A 26,935-nucleotide genomic window follows, 5' to 3' on the forward strand; every position below is an offset into this window, starting at 1 on the left:
AAATCTTAAGGCTTCATATTATGGTGATACAGTATGTTATTATAGGACCATTAAGTTTAATTAAGTTCAGAGTTACAGCACAGAAACAGGCCCTTCGGCACACAGTCAACACTATCCTACACACACCAGGGACAATTTACATTTATACCAAGCCAATTAGCCTACAAACCTGCACGTCTTTGGAATGTGGGAGGAAACCGAAGATCTCAGAGAAAACCCATGCAGGTCATGGGGAGAACGTAAAAACTCCGTAGAGCCAAGCATCCATAGTCAGGATCGAATCTGGGTCTCCAGCGCCGTTAGGCAGTAGCTCTACCACTATGCCATCATGCCGCCCAAAGTGAAGTGGGAAGATCTGGCACGAAAGTTGTTCGTTGCTGATGTAATCTCAATTTTACCAAAGTCAATTAGCCTACAAACCTGTACGCATTTGGAATGTGGGAGGAAACCGGAGCACCTGGAGGTGCTTAAGGCCTCATATCATGGTTACAGTATATGTCCTTATAGGACCTTTAAGGACTTTTCATATTATGAAGAGACGTTATGTAAGACATGATAACATCAGACATATTATGAAGATGCCACGACTGTCATGTTGTTTAGATCATTGTGCACATTTGCCCCGTTTTGACCTGGCTCACAGGGACTCTCAGTAATCAAGATGGTGACACAACACTTGGGAGCATTGCGTGCAGTTCTGGTAACCGAGCTGTAGTAAGGACGTTGTTAAGCTGAAGAGGGTAAAGAAACGATTCACGAGGATGTCACCGAGACTGGAGGGCTCAAGTTGTCAAGAAAAACTGGACAGGCCGAGGTACTTTTCCCCTGGAGTGTGAAAGGGATGTCCTTATACTGGAGTGTGAGAGGGATGCCCTTATACTGATGTGGGGGCAGGACAGTGGTAGAGCCACTGCCTCACAACACCGGAGACCCGAGTACCATGATGGCTTCTGGTGCTGTCTGTGTGGAGTTTACATGTTCTACAAGTGACCAGGTGGGTTTCCTCCGGGTGCTCCGGTTTCCTCCCACATCCCAAAGCCGTGCATGTTTGTGGGTTAATGGCCTCGAAAAATTGCCCCTGGTGTGCAGAGAGTAGTTGGGAAAGTGGGATAACATTGAACTAGTAAACAGGGGATCAATGATCGGCATGGCCCAAATGGTCTTTTTCCATGCTATGTCTCTAATCAAAATTAAGATATATAAAATCATGAGGTGCATGGATAAGATGAATGGCATCTTTTTCCCCCCAGGGTAGAGAAGACTAAAACTGGAGGGCACAGGTAAGAGGTGTGGGAGTAAACATTTGAAGGAGACCCAAGCAACAAGCTTTTCACCCAGATCAGGTGGGTGGGTGAAATGAGCTGCCAGAGGAAGTGTGGAGACAGGTACAATGACAACGTTTAAAAGACATTTAGACAGGTACAAAGGAAAGGAAAGGTTTAGAGGGATATGGGCATAGCACAGGCAAACGGTATTAACTCAGGTGGGCAACATCGTCAGCAAGGACGTAGAAACAAGGAACTGCTGGTGCTAGTTAATACACAAAAGGACACAAGGTGCTGGAGTAACTGAGTAGGTCAGGCAGCATTTCTGGAGTGCATGGATAGATGATGTTTCGAGTTGAGACCCTCCTTCAGAAAAGTCTGAAGATCTGAAATGTCACCTATCCATGTTCTCCAGAGTTACCTATTAAGTCGACAAATGAGTTGAGCGAGTTGTTTCCGTGCTGTAAGACTCTTTCGCTTTAAATGTCAAAGAATAATTTACTAGCAGAATAAAATGTGAAACAATTTTACAAGCTAAACTCAACAGGAAAGGGTGTGCACAATAGTTTTTTTTACTTTAGAGATACAGTGCAGAAACAGGCTCTTCGGGCCCACAGTCCACGCCAACCAGTGATCCCCGCACACTAACACTATCCTACGCACACTAGGGACAACTTACAATTTTACCAAGCCAATTAACCTGCAAAGCTTAATGTCTTTGTAGTGTGGGAGGGAACTGGAGCTCCCAGAGAAAACCCACAGGGAGAACGCGCAAACTCAGAACAGACCGCACCCATAGTCAGGATCGAACCCGGGTCTCTGGCGCTGTAAGGCAGCAACTCTACCACAGCGCCGCTGATAGGCACGCAATTTATAATGACTCAATAACAACTGGAATGGACACTTCCATTAAAGTCCCATCACATAACATGTGCAACCAATTATGTGCCACCTTGAATGATTATAATGAGTCACTGAACAGCCTGGGCCTCATTCCAGCCAAACTAACACGAATGGCGGTACTTCTACCCAAATTTCACTGAATGGCAAAGCAAGAGATCTCACACATCAATCAGTGAAAGGATACATGTGGTGTGTTCCAGTTTTCAGTAAGAACAGGAAAAGAACAACATGGATATTAAATAGTCACTGGGTGGCATGGTGGCGTCTTACAGCACCAGAGACTCGGGTTTGATCCTGACTGTGGGTGCTGTCTGTACGGAGTTTGTGCGTTCTCCCTGTGACCTTGTAGGTTTTCTCCGGATGCTCCGGTTTCCCGACAAGCCTTCCTAATTGGCTTCGGTAAAATTATAAATTGTCCCTAGCGTGTAGGATGGTGTTAGTGTATGGGGTGATCTTTAGTCGGCACGGACTTGGTGGGCTGAAGGGCCTGTTTCCGCACTGTATCTCTAGAGTCTAAAGTCTTGTCAATAAATGCATTCAACACAAATTTCAGGAGGTTGACGATTGTTGGGTAGAAGTCGTTCTTGAACTTGCTGGTCACAGTTTTCAGACTCCTGGAACGCCTTCTCAATGAAATGAAAGCATGTTAAAGAGATACATTAAAGAAATTCGCTATTTAAATTTGTTTATTTATTCATTGGCACGTGGATCGAGGTACAGTGAAAATCTTTTTTGTTGCATGTGATCAAGTCAATGGAAAGACTACACATGATTACAATCAAGCTGAGCACGGTGCAACGAGCCTCATGTTGAACACCAATACTGGCCTTAATCTGTAGGGCAAATGGTTTATTTCTGTGTTGTAAATAAATAGTACAATCTGTACATATTCCAATTTTAATGTTGTTCCCGGGATGTGGGTCATGTCACATTTTAACGCCTGTCACTGGATGCCTTCAGAAATGAAAGCCATCCTCGTTGTGACCGCCCCCACAGCGGGAGTGTGTGGCGACTTGACAACGATGACGGAAATGTAGAGTGGGTTGTGCGACTTAGAGGTGACGACCTTGCCACAAACAACCACTCTTCTTGTCCTCAGGGGAAGAAATGGTGACAAAATGCTGCAGCACAACAGGAATGTAGATAGGGTAAATGCACAGAGTCAATTACCCAGAGAAGGGGAAATCAAGATGGGACTAGTCAGATTGGACATGTTTGGTCGGCGTGGGCTCGGTGGGCTGAAAGGCCTGTTTTCATGCCACATGACTATGAATCTATTTGATTATAGTCTAGTTTAGATTATTATTGTCACATGCAGCTTTTTGTTGCCTGCGATCCAGTCAGAGAGAAGGCTACATACGATTACAATCGAGCTGTCTCTCCCCAGCGTTAAGATACAGGATAAAGGGAGTAACGTTTAGTGCAAGGCAAAGTCCTGCAAAGTCTAATTAAAGATAATTCGAAGGTCTCCAATGAGGTAGATGGGAGGTCAGGATAACTCTCTAGTTGGTGAAAGGACGGTTAAGTTCCCTGGGAAGAAACTGTCCCTGAATCTTGAGGATTGCGTATTAAACTTCTGAAAATGCATACGTCATATATAACCCCCACATTTAGACTGTGCAGCAGTGATGAGGATAAGATGTTGACCACAGCATCAAAGGATGAATAACTATCCAGAGATCCACACTGATACATGAGTGCGAGAAACCCCAGTCCTTAGAGCGGGGGTGTCAATCCGGCCCGCGGGGTGATTTCCCTGATGCCAGAGCGGGCTGCAGCTGTCCCCGGTGCCGGATTGGGCTGCGTTTGTGCGTGCACGGCGCGATCTGGCACGCATGAAGTCAGTTTACCCTTGACCTAAAATTAGTTAAAATTAGTTTGACACCCCTCCCTAAGAGCAAACATAGGAAGTTCATAATTGAGGTTAGTGTTGCCTAGTTTAGTTTATTGCCATGAGATACCGAGATACAGTGAAAAACTGTTTCATCGCGTGCTCTGTTGGAGTCGAGGTTTAAAAGAGTGGAGCAGTTTTAATGAGTGATAAAGATCCTCTTCTGGGGCCAGCATGTCGAGAGTTGCCTGGCTTCGGCGTCTATTGGTCTAGTGTTCAAGAACCATGCTCATCTGGGAAAGGCAAGATCCATTTTTCTTCAACTTAATTTGTTCAATTTTTCCAATTTATATGCAAGTTTTAGAACCAAAAAAGCCCTGAGAAACTTGTTAGAAGGCTGGATGCTACAAATACGAGGTGATGGGGTCCTAACTTTGCCGATTTCTTGCAATTACTCCAAATGTTTACTTTATGGCCACAGCATGGGAACAGGTCCTTCAGCCCACCCAAGTCCATGTTAGTTCACACTAGTTTAATGTTATCCCACTCTTTCATCCACTCTCTACATATGGGGCAATTTACAGAGGTCAATGAATCTATAAAACTGCACGTCGTTGGGATGTGGGTGAAACCGGAGGTCACAGGGAGAACGTCCAAGTTCCACGCTGATAGCACCCAAGGTCAAGATCTCTGGCGCTGTGAGGCAGCCACTCAACCAGCAGCACCACTGTGCCATCAGATGCTGTAATCCCAAGCCAAAAACCAAGCGCTGGAGGAACTCAGCAGGTCAGACAGCATCTGTGGGGGGGGGGGGGGGGGAATGGACAGACGACCTTTCAAGATCGAGTGCTGGTCTCCGGAGTTGAGAGCAGCAGCTCTACCCGCCGCGCCACTGTGCCGACCACAGTAATGATCGGCAGCTCCAGAATTTAGAACCAGCATATAAACGCAGGCGATATGTTTCCGAGTCAGAGTGGTGTGGTGTGGAACTCGAGTCTGAAGAAGTGTCCTGACTAGAAATGTCACCTATCCACATTCTCCTGAAATGCTGTCTGACCCACTGAGCTACTCCGGCACTCTGTATCTTCCCATGGCGTGGAACTTGCATGTTCACATGTACCTACTGCCTTAGCCCATCTTGGTGGCAGAGATGCTGGGTTTGAGGGTGCTGCCAAAGTAGCCCAGGTGAGCAAATGCTGTCCATTTTGCAGATGGGCGACACTGCATCCACTGTGCAGCACTGGGAGAAGAAATGAACGTTAAAAGTGGTGGATGGGATACCAATCAAACAAGCGCATTTCTCCAGGATTGTACCGAGCATAAATGTTTGCAGCAGATGCATTAATACAAGTCGCAGAAGGACAATTTGGGGGGTTTGGACATATAAAGGAACCACACAGTAGGCCAACCGCACTGCACAACACCACGAGAAACTGCAGAGGGTCGTAGATGCAGCCCAGTCCATCAGGCAAGCCAGCCTCCCCTCCAGCGGCCATCTATTCTTCATGCTGTCTCGAGGAGAGCAACCAACATCATCGAGATCAATCACACCCTGGTCTTCCTCACTTCTTCACTCTCTCATCAGGCAGCAAGCAAGCGAGCGCCACCAGACCCGAGAACAACTTCTTTCCTCACTGTCATCAGGCTGTCAGGTGCCAAGAATGAATTCCCGATCTTCCGATCTACCTCTTTGTAGTCTTTGCATTTTGTTGAACTGCACTTTCTCTGTAGCTATATATCCCGCACTGCTTATTTTCTCTTTTGCATTACCTGATGTACTCATGTATGGTAAGATTTACCTGGACAGCGTGCAAAAACACTTTTTCACTGTTTCTCTGTTTGCGTGACAATAATGAACCCGGGACAATACAATTTTTGCACGTTAGAGACAAAGTCAGAACGGCAGTGCCAACACATGACCAGACATAATTTTCACAAAAATCAACAACTGCACATCCTGTATTAGTCTGAGTGGCCTTCACTTTGCAGCAGTTTAAATTGTACACTTTAAGTGTGCTGACTATCCAGAGTCCTCAACCACTTTAATAATCTGCCTAAGCATTTGAACGCAAATGGTTTGCAATATAAACCAGCATCCTGTTTACTCTCTTCGTGATTATGGCTTTCAGTCATGTGAAACATGCCGATGCAATTGTAAGATGATTAGGAGTTCCCCAGTAGCGAGTCCTACAAACTATGTAAGCCATCTGTAATTTTTGCTACGCTATAAGTGCGACCAAATATACGTAATTGGCGATAGACCACTTTAGACTTAGACTTTAAACTTTATACTTTAGAGATCCAGCACAGAAACAGGCCCTTCGGCCCACCGAGTCCGTGCTGACCCCGTACACTAACACTCTCCTACACACATGGGACAATTTACAATATGGCCATTGCCAATTAACCTGCAAACCTGTACATCTTTGGAATGTGGGAGGAAACCAGACCACCTGGAGAAAACCCACACGGTCACAGGTAGAACGTACAAACTGTGCAAGCAGCACCCATAGTAAAGATGGAACCCGGGTCTCTGGAGCTGTAAAGCAGCAACTCTACCGCTGCGCCACTCCCAAAGGGGGTTATTTGGGACACGGGCAATGTGAAAGACACCACACAAAAGTAAGCCTTCGTCATCAAAATGGCTATCACTATCTCTGAAATCGTGCTGGCAGGTTATCTGAAATATAGCACAGATATTTGTTTTTGTTTTGAGGCTTACCCCAAGAGATTATCCTGGGCCTGTAATCAAAAGTCTCAGGAGTATACACAGTGCATCTTTAATGTTTTTCCAAAAACATAAAAATCACATTACATAATATGTTTACTACCTCCCTTCGTCGTTCTTTCCAACATGCCCGCTTTCTCCTGGGATACTTTGGGTCAGCTGAGGAATTATCCAATGATCAGCAAGGAATTATCCAATTTTTTGTTTGTTCCATCTCCTAACCCTTATAGATTAGGGTTGGAATGGGTGAAGGAGGGAAGAATACATGGAACAAACTGAGAGAGGTACTATAATAATATTTAAAAGACATTTAGAGAGGTACGTGGATAGGAAAAGTTGACAGATATGGGTCCAACGCAGACACGCTACAATGCTGAGAACTATATTCTGCACTCTGTACCTTCCCATTTGTTTTGCTTAGTTTAGAGATACAGCACAGAAACAGGCTATTCGGCCCACCGAGTCCGCGCTAATCAGCGATCCCTGCACACCAAAGGGCCTGCCCCACTTGCGCGTCATTTACGCAACGTAATTTACACTTCGCAGTGCGCACGTGATGCGTGCATGACGCGCGCATGGCGTGTGGTGGCGTAGGCAGTGACGTGCGGTCGCGCGTGGTGCCCCAGGATTTTAGGATTCACAAAAAATCTTCGCCACCTGCGTGACGCGCAAATGATGCACAAGTGGGACAGGCCCTTGACACTATCCTATACACATTAAGGGCAACTTACAATTTTACCACCCCAATTCTCCGGAGCTTGCGGAGAAAACCCACGTAAGTCTTGGGAAGAACATTCGTAAAGATAGCACCCGTAGTCAGGATCGAACCTGGGTCTCTGATGCTGCACGGCAGCAGCTCTACCGCGGTGCAACCGTGCTGCCACCGTTTATTTGCTCTACCTATTGTACTTGAGTTTGAACTGATTGTATCTATGTCTGGTATATCTGATCTGTATGGATAGCATGTAAAACAAAGCTTTTCACTGTACCTCGGTACATGTGACAATAATGAACCCAACACTAATCCGGGCTGGGACCCTTCTTCAGACTGTGTTCCCCTGTATTAGTCCGAGTGGTCGTTACTTTACAACAACTTAAAATGTACACAGTGCTAAATGTACTCACTATACTGAGCATGAAAAAGGTCCTGACCCAAAACGTCACGTGTCCATTCCCTTCACAGATACTGCCTGACCTGCTGAGTTACTCCAGCTTTTGCTCAAGATTCCAGCATCTGCCGTTCTTTGTGTCTGCATCGGGTTAGGGACAGGCTGACTAGACTGGTGGGTCTTCTCCCCGTTCCAATGCCCATTGTGGTCTCTCCCAGCTGAGGTTTCCACCCAACAGCAGACAGTTATAATATTGGAAGAGTTTACCTTAATGTCCTGCTGCCCATTCTACCTTTCAGTTGTCGTCCAAAAGAGGTTATTTTTGGATTCACAAGTTCTAGAAGTAGAATTAGTCCATTCGGCCCATCGAGTCTACTCCGCCATTCAATCCTGGCTGATCTCTGCCTCCTAATCCTATTTTCCTGCCTTCTCCCCATGACCCTTGAAACCAATTCTAATCAAGAATTTGTCTCTCTCTGCCTTAATAATATCCATTGACTTGGCCTCCACACCCCTCTGTGGCAATGAGTTCCATGGGATTGCCTCTGTGCAGTCAGCCCAGTTGATATCGCTCGTTTTCACTTATTCCTTCCAAGATTTGAAAATCCATTGTGAAATTCTATTACTTCAAATTATATCCCCACCCAACATCTTTTGTCCAGACTGAGATCGCTTTCCTGTTCATTCATTGCACTTATCTTACTGAAGGAAAACACAGATTAGAATCACACCACCCACAAAAAAAGCAAAAAAAGACCAATCTCATTGCACACCATAGGGAGACAATCTTGGATTACTGACCATCGGAAACAAGTATTGATCTACCCGTTAACACAGATATTCCCTTTATCCTGGAACTGTACACTGGACGGCTTGATTGGAACCATGTATCGTCTTACGCTGACTGGATAGCACGTTACAAAAAAGCTTTTCATTGTATCTCCGTACATGTGACAATAAACAATAATCAACGAGATCATCAATATAATAAAGATAGACACAAAGTGCTGGAGTAACTTAGCGGCTCAGGCAGAATCTCTGGAGAAAAAGGATGGGCGTCGTTTCGGGTCGGGACCCTTCGTCAAGCTTTTTCCCCCAGAGATGTTGCCTGACTGGCTGAGTTACTCCAGCACTTTGTGTCTATCTTCGGTATAAGCCAGCATCTACAGTTCCTATCTATACATTCATCAATATATTAGCTGCCACAAAAGCCGAGCACTTTTCCAGCCTTTACGGCAGTTTATCAATTGGCAGGAACAGAATAAGCCACTGAGCGACTTAAGCCTCTTCCATCATTCAGAGAACCCTGAATATCTCCATTCTATAACAGATTTAACCCGGTGACTCCAAATGTTTTTCTAACCTGGTTAATCCAAAATCCAATGATGTTATTTTTACGTTAGAGATACAGCTGGGAAACCGGCTTTTGGCCCATCGAGTCTGCGCCGACCAACAATCACCCGTATACACTAGTTCTATCCTGCACACTCGGGATAATTTACAGGAAACCAAATAACCGACAAGGCTGTACATCTTTGACGAGTGGGTGGAAACCGGAGCACCTGGAGAAAATGATCATAGGGAGAACATGAAAACTCCGTGCAGACAGCACCCGTAGTCAGGATCAAACTAATGTCTCTGACATTGTAAGGCAGCAACTCTACCGCTGTGCCACGGTATCACCTTCTCAATTAATTTAACATTAATTGAGCCCGGATGCAACACCTTTTGTGGGAAAGCATTTTGAGGTCTTTGTCAAAAGGTTTCCAGTTCCTCTCCCAAATTGCTTTGGCACTGAAAAATACTCGTAACTTCTCAACTTAATTAATGTCTTTCAAAGTCCAATATAAATTTACCTTAGCCTTCTATATCTCAGTTCATTCAAACCAAGGTCACACAGTTTCTTCTTAATCTAACCAGCAATGATAAGGATGACTGCAATAATTTACAGGAAGGCAGAAGAATTTTGGCGCAGGTTAGCTGGGCTGCAGCAACCTGTTTCTGGATTGTGTCTCTTCACAACGCCAACAAACTTGTAGAACTGGTCAATAAAGTTCAAACACAAACACAAAGCCGCACTTTTAACCGGAGGAAAAGAAAAGGAGCTGGGTGGAGTGGAGGATTAAAAATAGTTTGGATTCCGGATACATCAATCCCTGAAATTGGTGCCAGAGGTTAGCAAGGCTATGAGAAAGCAACCTGAGCACTCGAAATTATTTCAAGGGAAATAGAATTGAAAAGTAGGGAAGTTATGCTAATCCCGAATTGAACCTTAATTAAACCATACTTCCTATGGCTGAGTTTTCTGGACACAATATTATATAAAGTAAAGAAAGGCACAAAGTGCTGGAGTCAGGACCCTTCTTCAGACTGATTGTAAGGGAGTAGGGGGGTGGAGTGGTGGGGTGGCACAGGCAAGAAAGTTGGCAAAGAGGAGGGGCAGGTCAGAGCATGAACAGTAACAGGCGAGGGGGGGGGGGGGGGGGGTTTGATAGGCAGAGTGTTGGATAAATGCCAGAAATGAAAAGGTGTGAGCCCAAAAGAATAAAGAGTTGCAAACTGTTAAACTCGAGGGTAGAAAACTTAAATTGTCTAGCCGATGGAAGGAAAGTAGAGGGGGGGGAAAGGGAGGATCTTGAGGGGGAAAACGGGAGGTGAAAGGGGGAATTTGTGGGTTAGTAAGTGTGAACACATCAGAAAAGAATGAAAAGAGTGGATCGACAAGAAATAAAGAGTGATGGTTAACCAGGGGCCTTAAAATGACAGAGGGTTATGATATTGGGAAACCAAATGTTTCTACGTTCAGTGTAGATCAAGAATAAAGGCCATCAATATACAAAAATATATTTTTTAAATGCATTAAGGAAATGAGCAGGAATCATTTTCATGCAAATATTGGTAAGATACGTTTAGATCAGGAGTCAGCAACCAGGGGCCGTAACCCGAAATCATTCGGCCCGCAGGCGTTTTTTTCCCCTGTAATCATCCGGTCCGCCGAGCGCCCCGAGCGCGGCCGAGCTCTGGCTGTACCGCATCCTGCGCAAAGCCGCCGCGCACCTTCTCTGAACACATTTGAGAAAGAACTGCAGATGCTGGAAAAATCGAAGGTTGACAAAAATACTGGGGAAACTCTGCGGGTGAGATATGCAAGGATTTCATGAGGCTGCCTCACTCGCTGAGTTTCTCCAGCATTTTTGTCTACCTTCTATGACACGTGATTTGATGCCTGCCATCCGGGGCGGGATCCAAGTGCACACGTGATAGATGTGGCCCGCCATCCACTCACAGACATGCGTCCCGGCCCCCATGCAGAACAAGGTTGCCGACACTTGGTGTAATAAGAAGTGGATGCAAAAATGGGATAATATAGAACGAGTGTGAATGGATGATCGATGGTCAATGTGGTCTCAGTGGGCCTAAGGGGCTGTTTCCGTACTTTGTTTAGTTTAGTTTAGAGATACAGCGTAGAATAAGGGCTTTGGGTCATAGAAACATAGAAAATAGGTGCAGGAGTAGGCCATTCGGCCCTTCGAGCCTGCACCGCCATTCAATATGATCATGGCTGATCATCCAACTCAGTATCCTGTACCTGCCTTCTCTCCATACCCCCTGATCCCTTTAGCCACAAGGGCCACATCTAACTCCCTCTTAAATATAGTCGATGAACTGGCCTCCACTACCTTCTGTGGCAGAGAATTCCAGAGATTCACCACTCTCTGTGGGAAAAATGTTTTCCTCATCTCGGTTCTAAAAGATTTCCCCCTTATCCTTAAACTGTGACCCCTTGTTCTGGACTTCCCCAACATCGGGAACAATCTTCCTGCATCTAGCCTGTCCAACCCCTTAAGAATTTTGTAAGTTTCTATAAGATCCCCCCTCAATCTTCTAAATTCTAGCGGTCGACCGAATCCACGCCAACAAGCGATCGCCTGTACATTTGTTCTATCCTACACACTGGGAACATTTTACAGTATCCAATTAACTTACAGACCTGCACTTATTTGGAGTGAGGGAGGAAACCGGAGCACCCAGAGAAAACCCTCCATGTCAGGGCGAACGTGCAAACTCCGTTCAGACAGCACCGGTAATCAGGATCAAACCTAGGTTTCTGGCTCTGTGAGGCTGCGCCACTATCTGTAAATTAAAGTAATCTAAACCGAGTCATATCGCACAGGAAGAGGCCCTTTGGCCCAACATGCCCATGTATGGATGTTATGTTGATTTACTCTTTTCAGACAGTGGCAGATCACTCCACCCGATGGAGGTTTTGGCAGACACACTTAGCTTGCCTACAAACTCTTTGGAACTTCCTAATCCCATCTAAGCAATTTCACTACAACTCCCAAAATAAAACAAAGACATTGTGATTTGGAGCCGCCCGACCGCGCCCAGAGCCCGCAGTGTCAGCGGACAGTCCGGAGCCACTTGGTGGATGTGCATCGTCGCCGCTCAGGCAACGTCTGCTCAAATGTCCTGGGCTAATCAGACAAGACGATCTCTGGCACTGCTGTCACATGCCTGGGCGGTTTGCCATCCAACAGAAGAGTCTTTTTTAATTTACAAGCAGAATTTTGAACCTTTTCCCCCTTTCTAACCTACCCATTTCTTTAGACTTTAGGCATACAGTGCAGAAACAGGCCCTTCAGCCCACGCCGACCAGCGATCACCCCATACACTAGCACCATCCTACACACTCAGGACAATTTACAGAAGCCAATTAATTAACCTACACGCCTGTACTTCTTTGGAATGCGGAGGCAACGGAGAAAACCCACGCAGTCGCAGGGAGAGCGTACAAACTCTGTACAGGCAGCACCCGTAGTCAGGATCGAACCTGGGTCTCCGGCACTGAGGCAGCAGCTCTACCGCTGCGCCGCCGCACCGCCTCATGAAATAACAATAATCTCCATGAAAACGCAAGGATCTGCAGATGCCGGGCAACACAAAATCATATGGTGACTTGAACAGAATAGCTCCTTTGGTCCTTTTCAACAGACTGCAATGGATAAATTCCAAAAAGACAATCCAGGAGAATCGTACTGCCAAAAATCAATAGCTAACCCCAAGAGACTTCGAATCTGGAAACTAATTTTTGGTTGATATATTATTTATAATTAGGATATGGCCAATGCTAGTAAAGCAAGCATTTTTTCCTCAACCCATAATTGCCTTCAAGAAGGCCTTGAATTACTGTGCTCAGACTGACAAAGACACTAGCAGTAAACCATGGTGCGACGGGTCCTGGTTGAAAGCAGCTAATGTTATATTGCTTGAAATAAAGAAAAGAAGCAACGAATTGCAGGTCGTCCTACCTTCAGTGAGGAAAGTATTGATATTTCTGAGGAAGCAGTATTTACAGGTCCACCACCGGCAACTGATGGTCCGGCACCTCCTTTAATCCAGACAAAATCATGAGAGCGCACTTACAATCCCACCCGGAAATCCCCCCCAAAATGTTGGGCCCCATCTCAACCTCATTGGGACTTTTGGCGAGTCAAATGTACCCCCTGTGGCCGGGGCTCTTGGACTCCAGCCTGGCTGGAGCTGGCAGATCCGTTCCCATTGCCGACTTCTGCAGATGACTTTGTGGGCCGGTGTCTCACACGATCACAGGAAGAACATACAAGCTCCACGAGGTCAGGATCAAACATAAGACTCTGGCACTGTGAGGCAGCAGCTCTACCAGTCCATTGTGCTACCCACATCTTCTGTAGCCCTCGAGCAAAGAATTTGAAAACGTTAGTTACATTTACAAGACTTTTGGTGAGCAGATGGATATGCAGGGAATGGAGGGATGTGGGTTATGTGCAGGTCGATAAGCGATAGTCAGCACTGTGTTCAACATAAAAATAGCCCCATTGGCTATCTTTGTTTTCTGTCGTTAACATTTTCTTGCTCTGTTTAACTGGAATATATCTAATCCAGTTCAGCTATCTCAATTTGTACCTTTACTTCATTGAAAAGTTTCAAATCAACTGAATTCATCATTTTGGGAAAGATTCCAGATATTGATTACACTGTCCAAAAAGTGTAGCCTCTTCATCAAGCTCCAATTCTAGCTCTAATTTTAATGTTATAGCATCCTGTCATAAATCTATAATGCTATAGATTTTCTCCACTATGAGCTTCTCCATGGCCAGAATATCAAATCATTAAATACTTCAATTAGATTTCCCATTGCTCGCTCTTCTGGTCGTGTGTATTGTTTTCATTGGAGGAGTTCCATTCCGACAGTCTCTTGCTTGAACCTAACTAACCATTAAAGGTAGTCAGACCACAACATAAGAAAAACAAGTAGGAATGGACCTTATGAATCTTCAAACATTTGCAGCAATACCACGGCAGCTCAGTTTTCTCTCTGAAGAACGTATTTGATGATTAAAAGCAAACACAGCCCCCTAGGGTGGGAAATTCCAAACGTGACACTGGTCACCCTTGAAATTTATCTTCACCTCCATCACTGATATTGCTCAGATCTTCGGAGTATAAAGAGCAGGAAGCTGTTAATTCGAAACATAAGAGAGACTGGAGATGCAAGAATCTGGAGCAACATACAATCTGCTGGAGAAACCCAGCGAGTTAGGCATCATCCAACACAGGATCCAAGATGGCGCCCAAGCCAGGAGGCTGTGTGTGTTGGTCACAGAAGTGGATCTACATTCACGCATTACTATCGCTCTACTCTTTTAAATCTACACAGAAGGCTGTGGAGGCCCTCAACGGATATTTATAAGCGGAGATTGATAGATTCTTGATTAGTATGGGTGTCAGGGGTTATGGGAATAGCACATAACAAGAAAGACTGGAGTTGAGAGAGAAAGATAGATCAGCCATCAGTAGACTTGATGGGCCAAATGGCCTAATTCTGCTCCTGTAACTTGTGAACTTAACACTGTGGGTGGCTCAATTGTGTTGTCATTCCGCTGACTGGTTAGCACGCAACAAAAGCTTTTCCCTGTACATGCGACAATTAACTAAACTATTGGTGGTGGGAGGGATAGGTGGAAGGGAATTGTTAAAGTTTCAGGATCAAGTGAGGGGGAGATGTCTGGGCAAAATCCACGCAGTCACGGGGAGAAGGTAAAACCTCAATAAAGGCAGCACCCGTAGTCGGGATAGAACCCGGGTTTCTGGCACCATAAGGCAGCAACTCTCCCACTGGCCACTGTGCTGCCCAGGTAAAATGTTGATGGAACCAGAAGGAATAGGGGACTGAAAATGGCTGATGGGGGGCTTGAGAGGGGGGGGGGGGGTGTGGATGAGTGGCAATGGGGACAAAACTGGGAGAACCAGAGGTAGATATTGGGATAGTGTTGTTAATTATGATCCACTTCATCTTTCTGGAATTAAATACATTCATTAGGCCAAGTTAGCAGCCGTATCCCATTTTATGGCTGTAACCATTTACTGCTTCAAAAGTGGGCAACATAACCTGAAGTTAAACCAAATCGCTCACTTCATCGGACCATCGACTGGAGGGACGCATTCTTTCAGTGCCACACATCCAAGTGAACACATCTGTACCAGTTACGTCGTGGGCGAGACTGCAAACCACTAACTAAGAGCGAATGTGTAAACATCCCTTTTGCCAAAACTCTGAAAACTATACGTCATTCCCAGCAAAGTTAATTAGAAACAAGAAACCCAGCCAATTCAGGGTCAGGCCAAACCGTTGCTTTTTCCAAACTGGTATGACATTATATATTTTATTTTGCTTGAAGTCTTTCTGGTTGCGGTTTGGTGTTTTATTCATTTTGAAAACTGGGGACCTCTGGCAAAAGGCTATGTTCGTAAAGGAAACTAACATTTACAAAGCAGAATTCCGGATTTTGGAGATATTGCGGCAAAGGCAGCAAAGTTTATTGTCACGTGTACTGAGGTACAGTGAAAAGCTTTTGTTGTGTGCCAACCTGTAAGCGGAAAGGCTATACATGATTACAATCGAGCCATCCACAGTGTTCAGATACATTATGAAGGGAATAACATTTATTTAGTGGAAGATAAAGCCCAATTAAGTCTGATTAAATATAGTCCAAGGGTCTCCAGTGGGGTAGATCATAGTTCTGGACTGCTCTAGTTGGTTGTAGAATGGTTCAGTTGACCGACGTCACTGAATCTGAAGGTGTGCATTTTCACACTTCTGTACCTCTTGCTTGATAGGAGAGGAAGTGACCAGGATGCGACTCGTTCTTGAAGTTGCAACAATGGCAGGAAAGTAACAACTCTAATTTCAACAGAGCACATTAATACAAACACCGCTGACACAATCAACAATGATCTGATTTCAGTGATGGTGGTCGAAGAATAAACACTTCCCAGGGCACAGGATACAAGAGAGCCCTGCGCATTTTAAAAATAGTTCTGAGGGATCTCTATGTCTGTTTAAATGGACAGATATGGCCTCAGTTTAAATGTCTCATTGAAGTTTAACCCATCGTGGGGAACCTTTAAGAAACAATGAATAGCCGCTCAGAGAAGGCCTGGAGTTGTTAAAGAGCCAGCAGGGACTTGCTCTCGGAAACAGTGCTTGATTTATTAGATTTAACTTCTCATGAGGTAATAAAGATACCTAAAAGAATGCAGCAGGTATTGTCTACGTGGATTTGCTAAAGGTGCTTCATAAAAAGTCCCACAACAGGCTGGTTGAGGCTCATGGAAAAGGAATTGGCTTCAAGGCAGAAAGCAATGGCAAACCAGAAGGACAAGCAACTGCAGATGCTGGTTTATACCAAAGAAAGACACAATGCTGGAGTAACTCAGCAGGTCGGGCAGCATTTCTGGAGAACATTGATAGGTGCCAATTCAGGTTGGGACCCTTCTTCAGACTCTGAATTGATAACTGGAAAAGGATCCCAACCCAAAACATCACCCATCCCATGTTCTCCAGAGATGCTGCCCCCAACCTGCTGAGTTACTTCAGCACTTTGTGCCTTTTTTTTAAAAAGTGGCAAAAATGTGTTCTTACATGCTGACATATGGTAGACAGCAGTGTTATTTAGAATTATTGGTTATTTTTGCACACATTATTAATTTAGATATAATTATAGAGTGAAATTTCCTAATTTGAAGATAAGATCTATGGTGAACAGCGATGAGGGACTACAAGACAGAAATGTTCGACAGAGAGGTGACAAGTAAAATTTGATATAGCATGAAGAGATGCATTTTGGTATTAGTTTATTATTGTCACGTGTACGGAGGTACAGTTTTGCGTGCTATCCAGACAAATTATATTGTACATGAGTATTTAATCAAGGTAATCAGGTAGTGCAAAGAGAAAAATCCCAGAATGCAGAATATAGTGCTACAGCGTTACATCCGCACAGAAAGTGCAGATTAAAAAAAAAGCAAGGTACTAAACGAGGTAGATTGGGAGATTGGGACGACACCCTTAGTTGAGAGGTCCGTCCATTCAGTTGCCTAATATCAGCAGGGAAGAAGCTATTCCTGAATTTGATTGTAGCTTCTGCCCGACAGAAGAGGGGAGGAGAGGGAATAACCGATCTGTAAGTGGTCCTTGATTACATTGGCTTCCATTTTATCAAAACCCTTCTTCAAGAAAGAAAAAACAAATTGCAAGGGGAGCTCAGCTGGACAGTGGAGGGAATGGACGACGAAGTTTCAGGATGGAACCCTTCTTCAACAAAAAAAGTGCTAGAGGAACTCAGCACAAAACAAAATGCTTGAAGAAGGGTCTCTCCAACTGTCAACAGACACTGGCTAACCCACCATGTTCCTCCAGCACTTTGTTTTTGGCTTAAGATTCCATAATCTGTCAGTACAGTGTTGCAGCTGGTAGAGCTGTTGGCTCTCAGAACCGGATTTGATCCTGACCTCTCCGGGTGATCACATTTCCTCCCGCATCACAAAGACGTGAGGGTTTGAAGGTTCACTGGCCTCTGTAAAATTACCCCTAATGTGCAGGGAATGGATGAGAACGTGGGAAAAACGAAGAGCTAATATGAACAGGTGATCGATGGTCAGCATTGACTCGGTGGGCTGAAGGGCCTGTTTCCATACTGTATCTATAAATTGAGCTAATCTGCAGTTAAGAACAAAGTGCTGGGCTAACTCAGTGGGTCTGGATGTATCACTGGAGAAAAAGTATAGGTGACGTTTTGGGTCTCCATTGTTGACTAGCACATCTGAGTGGCAGCACGGCGGTTGTGTTGTTGCCTCACAGCGCCAGAGACCCGGGGTCGATACTGACTACCGGTCCTGTTTGTACTGAGTTTGCACGTTCTCGCCGTGACCTGCGTGGAATTTCTCCAGGTGCTCCGGTTTCCTTCCACACCCCAAGACATTAAGGTTTGAAGGCTAATTGGCTTGGTAAAATTGTAAATTGTCATGTTAGTGTGTGGGGATCGCTGGTCAGCACAGACTCGATGGGTTGAAGGGCGCTGTATCTCTAAACTAAATCTTTGCTAGCCAACAACGGACCTACCAGGCAACACCCAGCCCGAGATTCATTCCCGCCTCCAGCTCTTCACCTCCCCTTTCCCACCCCATCCCACCCCTCCCATGCCTTACTTTTAGTTTGAAAAAGGGTCCCGACCCAAAACGTCACCAATCCTTATGGCCTTATGGAATATTGTGGCATGTTTAATCCTTTTCCTTGACCAACTCTCCAACACATTTCAAAAATAACCTCTCCCAGCCACCCACCCTGTCTGAAGAAGGGTCTCAACCTGAAACATCACCTATTCCTTTTCTCCAGAGATGCTGCCTGACCTGCTGAGACTCCAGCACTTTGTGCCTATCTTTGTGTCTCCATTTAATCTGCAGTTAGTCTCTCCAAATGTTTACCTGCCTCTTTTCATAGCACTTTTAAGCATAAGGAAACATCCCAAGTCCCTTCACAAAGGCAGTATTAAACAAATTTGTGACTTTGAGCTACATTAGTTGACAAAGCGTAAAAGGCCTATCCCACTTTGGCGATTTTTTAGGCGACTGTCATAGTCGTAGCAGGTCGCCGAAAAAACTGCGACTGGACCCCCCCCCTATGACAATGTCTACGACAAGCTACCACTTACTCGACATCAAGCTACGGCAAGCTACCGACAACCGGCGGCCCATTAGGACGTCCACCTCCGACCACACATGCGACAACCTACGACAAGCTACGACCCTGATCCGACAACTGAAGACAAATCAGTCGCTCGGACCTGTCGCCAGTTGACGTAGGTTGTCGCCAATGGAATTCACCGAAGTCACCACTGGCGGCAACCTACGTCACCTGGCGAAAACCTACGACAGCACCTATGTCAGGAGAAGTCAAGCTACGCTCATTAGCATCAACCAGCTGTCGCCGACTTGGCATATGCCGAACATTTTTGAACATGGTGAAAATCCAGCGGTGACCAAAAAGACGTTACGACTCTTTGGGCGACTGAGGAGACTACTCACGACCATACAGGCGACACCCCTGCGACCATGTGGCGACAGCCTAGTCGCCTAAAAAAGTAGCCTAAGTGGGACAGATTTAACAATTTAATGCCTTTAAGGAAAGAGCCTGTGAAGCCAGGGAAGGAACTCCAGACTTTGGGCTGAGGCAACCGAAGGCACAGTGGAACACAGGAAATCAGAAGCACAAGTAGTCAGGACTGGAGGACATCCAAGACTTCAGTCAAAGGAATGGTGTGCAAGTCAGAGAACGTGTGGTCAAACAATGTGTGAGAAAGAACTGCAGTTGCTGGATAAAATCGAAGGTAGGCACAAAATGCTGGAGTAACTCATGCTGTCTCACCTGCTGAGTTACTCCAGCATTTTGTGGTGAAACGATGCTCGGTTTAACCAACTGGACTCTACGTCAGGCCACAATATGTGGAGTATCCACCGGCATATGCCAAGAAACACCCCGGTCTCGGAGTCCCGAAAAGAGCTGCGAGACTAAACCTCACACACATCAAGGATCCAAGCTGCACGTCAAAACTCAGGATAAACTCTGGCTTTTTATAGTTTGCCCGGAAAGCATCCGGCTGGCCAGATTCCAGAGGTGCATTCTATTTATGGGAATGCAAAAAGGTATTGCTGGAATGCACTTTTAATTTAAACTGTGAGAGAGGACAAAGGCTCAGACGAGTACATGATAAACTATGACATCAGTCCTAAATTTACTTTCAACACCAAGACAAACGACACTTGTCATGGACCTCCGCAGGTACAAATTCAATAAACATTTGGACAAGTTAATGGGGGGAAATACGTCGACTATCATGGAGGACAGAATCAGTTTCTACACCTGTAATTATCTTATGAAAGGTAGATGGTTTCATCAGAACTTTTGATAATGCAGCACTTTCATCTATTAACATAGGTGCAGTAGGTTGCAGATTGCAATAGGTATAAAGCCAATTTACAAAAACCAATTCAGAACGAGGAGAATGTAAATGCCATGAAGAACATAGCACGTACAGTACAGCACAAGAACAGCCAGCCCCTTTTAGCCCACAAAGTCTGTGCCGAACATGATGCCAAGGCCAACTCTTATCTGTCTGCACATAATTCATATCCATGTGCCTATCCAAAAGTCTCTTTATGCCTATCCATAAAGTCAAGGCCAAAGAAGTATCTGTGTCTCAGCTCTGGGGATCATTCAGACAGGCAACCCTATTATGACCAGTTGAACTATCACCACAATACATGCCAAAGCAAAGAAACACAATTTGGCAGAAAGACTCAAGATGAAGGACATCCAAGACATGGCCACTTGAATTGGTCGCTTGCTGGAGCCAAGGTCAAAGCATACTAATGGGCCTGTCCCACTTAGATGACTTTTTAGGCAACTGCAGGAGACTACACAGTCGTCACCAGGTCGCCACATGTTCACGGGTGGTTGCCGGGGAGTCGCCTTCATGGTCATGAGTAGTTCCCACATTCTGGTAAGTAGTCGCCGCCTCATTATGGTCGCCGTGAATGTTTCAACATGTTGTAAAATTAGCAGCGACTAGAATGAAGCCGCCATGGAGAATAGCAAGAATTCTCGAGCCGTAGGTGGGTCGCAAGGAGGTCCTAGTGGGTTGCCAGGGGGTCGAAGGTTCTCTTAGGTTCTCTTAGGTTCTCGTAGGTTGTAGCCATTGCTTACTGGTGAATTTCATTGGCTCATTGGGGGATAAAACACGTAAGCAGCAGTTTTCAGAACCAAGGATAACCGACCAGTAATGTTAAATGTCTGCCGAACTTCACAGCTGTGTATCTCTGTCTTATTAAAAGTTGTGTGGCTTCTTAAAAGTTGTCTCCACTCCTTCTCCACCACCCCCCTGTTTTAAGGGAGTGAGTACACACTGTGCCTGCGCGCGCGTGCGTGCGTGTCGGATTGTCAAGCGACTGCCGGCAACTTGACACTCGCCAGCAGTTCGCTGAAAAATCACCTAAGCGGGACAGGCCCATAAGTACCATATGACTGGCACCCACAGAAAAAACCTTCATTCTTCACACCCGAACGTCACATATTCATGTTCTCCAGGCATCTTGCCAAACCCGCTGAGTTAGTCCACCATGTTGTGTCCAGCATCTGCAGTTCCTTCTTTCTACATTCTCCCTTTGCCAAACCTGGGCATAATTACTGATAACTATTAATTAAGTTTTCAATTCCAGCCAACGAGTTGTGTTTAAATTCCACAGATACAACAGTGGGATGGGAACTCCGGCCTGTGGGAAATTAGGCTGGCAATTTAACCTGCACAAAGAAAGAGCAGTAGGACTGAGGGGAGACAATATGGACATATAAAAATGTTAGAACTAGCCCTATTTTTTTTTTTTTTAATGTGTAACAAGTGTTATTGATAAATTAGAACCAACAGATGTGATGCATTTGGACGTTTAGAAAACATTTGATACGGTCCTATACCTATCAAAAAGTCTCTTTAAAAAAATTGGAGTACAATTAATAGCGTTGTTACAAAACCTACCATCAGTCGCACTCCAGATCTGCCTGCTGCCTGTGCGTGCGATTCCGGAGGCTCTGGAGGGGGCGGGATTAAAAAGCAGGTTTGTATTGGTTGTCGGTGAGGGATTTCCTCGGACTGCTAGCTGATGAAGAAAAATCGTTCGCACTTCTGTTCCCGTTTTTTGTGTGTTTTTTTTTAATTTGCTGACCGATTGCATCGCTGGATTGAAGTTAAACATGACTTCTAATGCCTTCAACATCACGGATCGCAATTGCAGGACAAAACAAAAGGTATGTTATTTATTTAACATATTATCTTGCTTTTTGGCGTGGCTTCATTTTAATCTTATGATGCGAAAAAAATTATTTAGGCCCCTATACGAATCGGACATGTCTTGCCTGCCGATATCGGGGCTTAAATCATGGCAGTGGACACATTCCAATCGATCACAATCCAGAAACATCCACTCTCAAGATAATCAAATTCATTATTTTTTTGCACAATCATGTCTTAAGAACATCTAAATCATCTATATTTTGTGTTATTGTCTATCCATGACCAATATTTTCATACTAAATTTCCACAGTACAGTTTTAGTCAGAAGTATTGTGCAAAAAATAATGATTTTGATTATCTTGAGAGTGGATGTTTCTGGATTAATTTATGGGAATTAAACATTAAATTCTTCCATTTGGCATATAAATTCATGACAAAGTGAGATTTAAAAATCATGTTATATTGTGGATTCTTGTGTGAATGGGATCAGTTTGTTATTTGTTATTTGGTTACTTAGGCTATTTAAAAATGTTAGCCTTTTCTTAAGAAATTGATAGATGTTTAGATCTAGTAATTGATTTTAGATGAATTAAATTGATTAGATGAATTTAATTGATTTGATGAAACTGATGAATATGAATTTTTTGTTGGGTATTTACTATTTGTTTTAGCGTTTAACTTTATCATTTCTACCTTTTATCTAAAACTGCAAATAATAACTTGTTTCTGTTAATGCTGTTCAGTGGGTTTTTTTCTTTACATTTTAAACAGATGTCTCCGAAGAAGAAATGCAAAATTGTCAATCCAAATGCCCAGCAAAAGAGACTGATTTAGACAGCATTCGCAGAGATTATCCGAATTTGGACTACTCCAAATGTGATGATCTACAGGACATTCTTAATGGGAAAGTAGTGGGCAGAAAGGCATGTCATGCATGGTTTGAAGAGTAAAAACTTGTAGTTTACAATGCCAAAATTGAAAAGTTGAGGAAAAACAAGGTGTACAGAGTTGCTTATTGGTTACAATCTGAGGAGTATGATGATGCTACCGATTAAGATATGCCAATGTACCAGCTAGCAACTGATCTTCTCCATGAAGACTTGGTCTTTTGCTAGAAATTGTAATGTCTTTACCTGTCTGTTACGGACTTGCAGCATATAATACAATAATATTAAAGTTCTGATCTTGAGAATATCACATTTTTGAATTTTCAAGGCAGTCTGGGTGTTTATTACTATTTCCGTCACAACGGTCAATTTTGTAATTAGCTACAATTAGGTACTAATCATATGCTTTAATTTCAGGTCATCCAAGTAAGATGTTTCATATTTGTTTCAGAATGCTTCAATCTACAATAACTGAAAATTTCATTCAGTTCTCTTAATTTTTAAGAAAGTTATGGGCTTTTGACTGTCCTCAATCACAGCTTTTGTGTTAAGTCAATGGAAAAGTAATAGGGAACAAGATGCAAATTTCCGAGTATGAAAATGGCCATAACTTTTTGTAGTACTGAAGATATGAAAGTGAATTAGGTATCAAATTATAGTTCTTTTTATGCTTTATCTGGTGGGATAAATTACAAGCTTGATTTTTAAAATCCCAAAATTTTGTAACATTCCTACAATTAATTGGAGGAAATATGAGAATTTCTTATCAGTAAGAAATCAAAGTGCAAATAAACAGGCTGTTATCAGGCTGTAAGTGGTATAATATCATAACCGTCAGTGTTTGTGCCCCGAATTTGTACAAGTGATATCAATCATTGAGCAAGGCAAAACTGTCACTCAGGAGATCCCAGGGTAACAAGTGGCCTAACTTTGCACAACCGCTACCATACATTGTTAAAGCTTTCTTCAAGTTAGTAATAATAAGTAAATATTTCATAGTACTCTTTAATGTCTGGATACAGTATTTACTCCATTGGTTACGTCAGTGCAGACGCATGATTGACCTTCCTGAAGGTGAATCTGCAGAATGAAACTAGTCCGGATGTCCCTGGCCACATCCCCGGGACCTATGTGGATCCGCTGGCAGAGATTTACACGGACATCTTTTATCTCCCATTACACCATTCTGAGGTTCCCACCTGATTCAAGATTGCAAATTGGAGGAACAGCACCTCATATTTTGCTTGGGCAGCTTACACCCCAGCAGTATGAACATTGACTTCTAACTTCAAGTAACCCTTGTATTCTCTCTCTCTCCCCCCCCCCCCCCCCCCCCCTCAGGTTGCTATTAAATCTTTTTCACCTCTCGCCTTAAACCCCCTAGTTCATGATTTCCCCACCGACATTTTTTCCACCACATCCTTTTGTTAAAGCAATTCAATTAATTTTGCTCAATTTCTCTTTCATTGTCAAGAAAATCAATTACTTAAGTCTTTTGAAAGCTACAATTGAATCTAACTTTATTGCATTTTCAGGGAAAGCACTTCAGATCGCCTTATTTTGTGTTTAAAAAATCTCATCGACCCTTGACTTCTTAAACCAATTACCTAAATCGGTCTCCTCGAGTTACCAACCTTCCTGCCAGCTGAAATAGTTTGCCTGTACACACTCCAGCAAAGAACACCACACTGAACCTAATTCTCTTTTTCCATCTTCAAACAAAATCATAAAATGTTATGACTCACTCAACGAGAAGGTTTATTTGACAACGTTAATGAACAGGCTGAGTATCATCCGTACACACACAGGTTCCTGGCAGAGTGATCCATCTGCACAAAATGAACAGCTTCAGTAGTGGGTAGTCTCATTAACAAGTTGTGTTTTTAAAACAAGAAAGGATTATCCAGTAATTCTTAACTGTATAAATTGTCCAATTTATGAGGGCAGAGTGGTTGGACAATAACTGGCTAGATTGCATTCCACACAGCAGAATTCCACACCACACAGCAGGGGGGGGGGGCGGAGGGGGGGGGGCGGAGAGGGGTAGAGAGAGGGGTGGAGAGAGAGGGGGAGAGAGAGGGAGAGAGAGACGGGGAGAGAGAGGGAGGAGAGATAGAGGGGGAGAGGGAAGAGAGAGAGAGGGGGAGAGATGGGAGAGAGAGAGGGGGGGAGAGAGAGAGAGAGAGAGGGGAGAGAGGGGAGAGAGAGAGAGAGGGGAGTGAGAGAGAGGGGGAGAGAGAGAGAGAGAGAGAGAGAGAGAGAGAGAGAGAGATAGATAGAGAGATAGATAGATAGATAGAAAAGGAGAGAGACGCACAATGTGGTTTGCATGTGCCTCGTGGTGCAGTAGGTTCCAGTTTCCCCTCCACTCTGCTGTGTCCCTAGAATAACAGCAGATGACTCATGTTGATAAATTAATCTAAATAAAAAGCTGCTTTGCAATACTGAATCCATCTGTATTGTGAATATTTCTTTCAACGCTGGGTTTTTAAAGAATAAGGAATTTAATTAACTTTTTTCATTTATGTATCACCTGCCAAAACATCCCAAGGCATTTTTACAGTCCTAGAACTTTGGGGAATAGCTGTATGAGTATTATCGACCAAATTTCTCAATTTAACCTGGGGTCATAAATTGAGCAAGGTTAAAGAAGGGAGAAGCGGATAGGTCTTCAAACGTAGACCAGTACAACGCAGGAATAGGCCCTTCAGCCCACAATGTCTGTGCCGAACATGATGCCGAGCTGAATTAATCTCTTCTGCCTGAACATGATCCATACTCCTCCATTCCCTGCAGATACATGTGCCTATCCAATAGCCTCTTAAATGCCACAACCATATCCAGCACTTTGTGTATCTTTGGTATATACCAGCATCTGCAATTCCTTTCTACTCTGCCTCTCTTACCTTAAAGCTATGCCCTCCAGTCTTTGATATTTCTACCCTGGGAAAAAAAGTTCTGATTGTCTACCTATGTCTCTCATAATTTCATATGCGATCATGTCCCCCCTCAGCCACACCGGAGGAAATAATCTACATTTATCCAACGTCTCCTCGAGCTAACAACCTCTAATCCAGGCAGCATTCTAGTGAACCTCTTCTGCACACTCTCCAAAGCCTCCACTTCCTTTTAGTATCGGGGTAACCATTGCTGCAAGCAATGCTCCAAATGCAGCTTATCTGAAGACCTACATAAGCTGCATCATGCCTGCCTAGGCCTCCTCCATTGACAAAGTGAGGGCAAATGCAAACTGGAGGAACAGCACCTCATATTCCGCTTGGGCAGCTTATAATCCAAGAGTGTGAACATTGAATTCTCCAATTTTAGGTAACCTCTAACACCCCCTCCTTGCCTCCCCTTTCTCTCTCCCTCCCCCAGGCCCCACCTGGACCCACGGCAATTTCTCCCCTCCTCCTACATTCCTTCCTCTGGCTTCACAATTCTCAACTCTTCAATCCTTTGGTCTCATACCATCAGTTTTTTCATCTCTGGCCTTTGTCCAACCATCTGCCTATCAAAACCCCACTCGCCTGTGTTCACCTATTGCCTGCCACGCCTTATCCTGCCTTTGCTCTCACCCAGCTTTCTCCCCCCAACCCCCCGCCAGCCACAATCAAGCTGAAGAAGGGACCCGACCCAAAGCATCAACTATCCACGTTCTCCAGAGATGCTGCCTGATCTGCTGAGTTACTCCGGCACTTTGTGTCTTTTTTTTCCCCCTATGATTTTTGCACATTAGCTGGCTCAGATTCCTACCAGAATGTCACTTGGGGACACCCTGCTGCCAAAGATAATCTGTCAACAGGGCCTTGCAAGATAAGAAAAGAAACCTTTGTTTGTTCAGGATTCATGCCATCACCAGCCAGAGAATGCTTCTCCATTTATTTTCTCCATTCTAACGACATATCTGGGCAAAGGAATGGATGGCAAAGGTTATCGCGATGCTTACTCATTATTTATCATGTGCAAACATAGATTTCTGCCTTGCTGCCAAGTGTTTGGTGTGCTGCAATAGCAAACAGGAACAGAAAATGGCAACGGCAATCA

General features: G+C 44.3%; 1 protein-coding gene across 2 annotated transcripts in view; it reads right to left on the minus strand.

Annotated features, from left to right (window-relative positions):
- Positions 1 to 26,935, minus strand: part of grk4 (G protein-coupled receptor kinase 4) — a 109,373-nt gene that overhangs the window by 39,038 nt on the left and 43,400 nt on the right. The gene's annotated exons all lie outside the window — the stretch shown is intronic.

Source organism: Amblyraja radiata, chromosome 3 (genome assembly GCF_010909765.2).
Source record: "Amblyraja radiata isolate CabotCenter1 chromosome 3, sAmbRad1.1.pri, whole genome shotgun sequence".
Lineage (NCBI taxonomy): Eukaryota > Metazoa > Chordata > Chondrichthyes > Rajiformes > Rajidae > Amblyraja > Amblyraja radiata.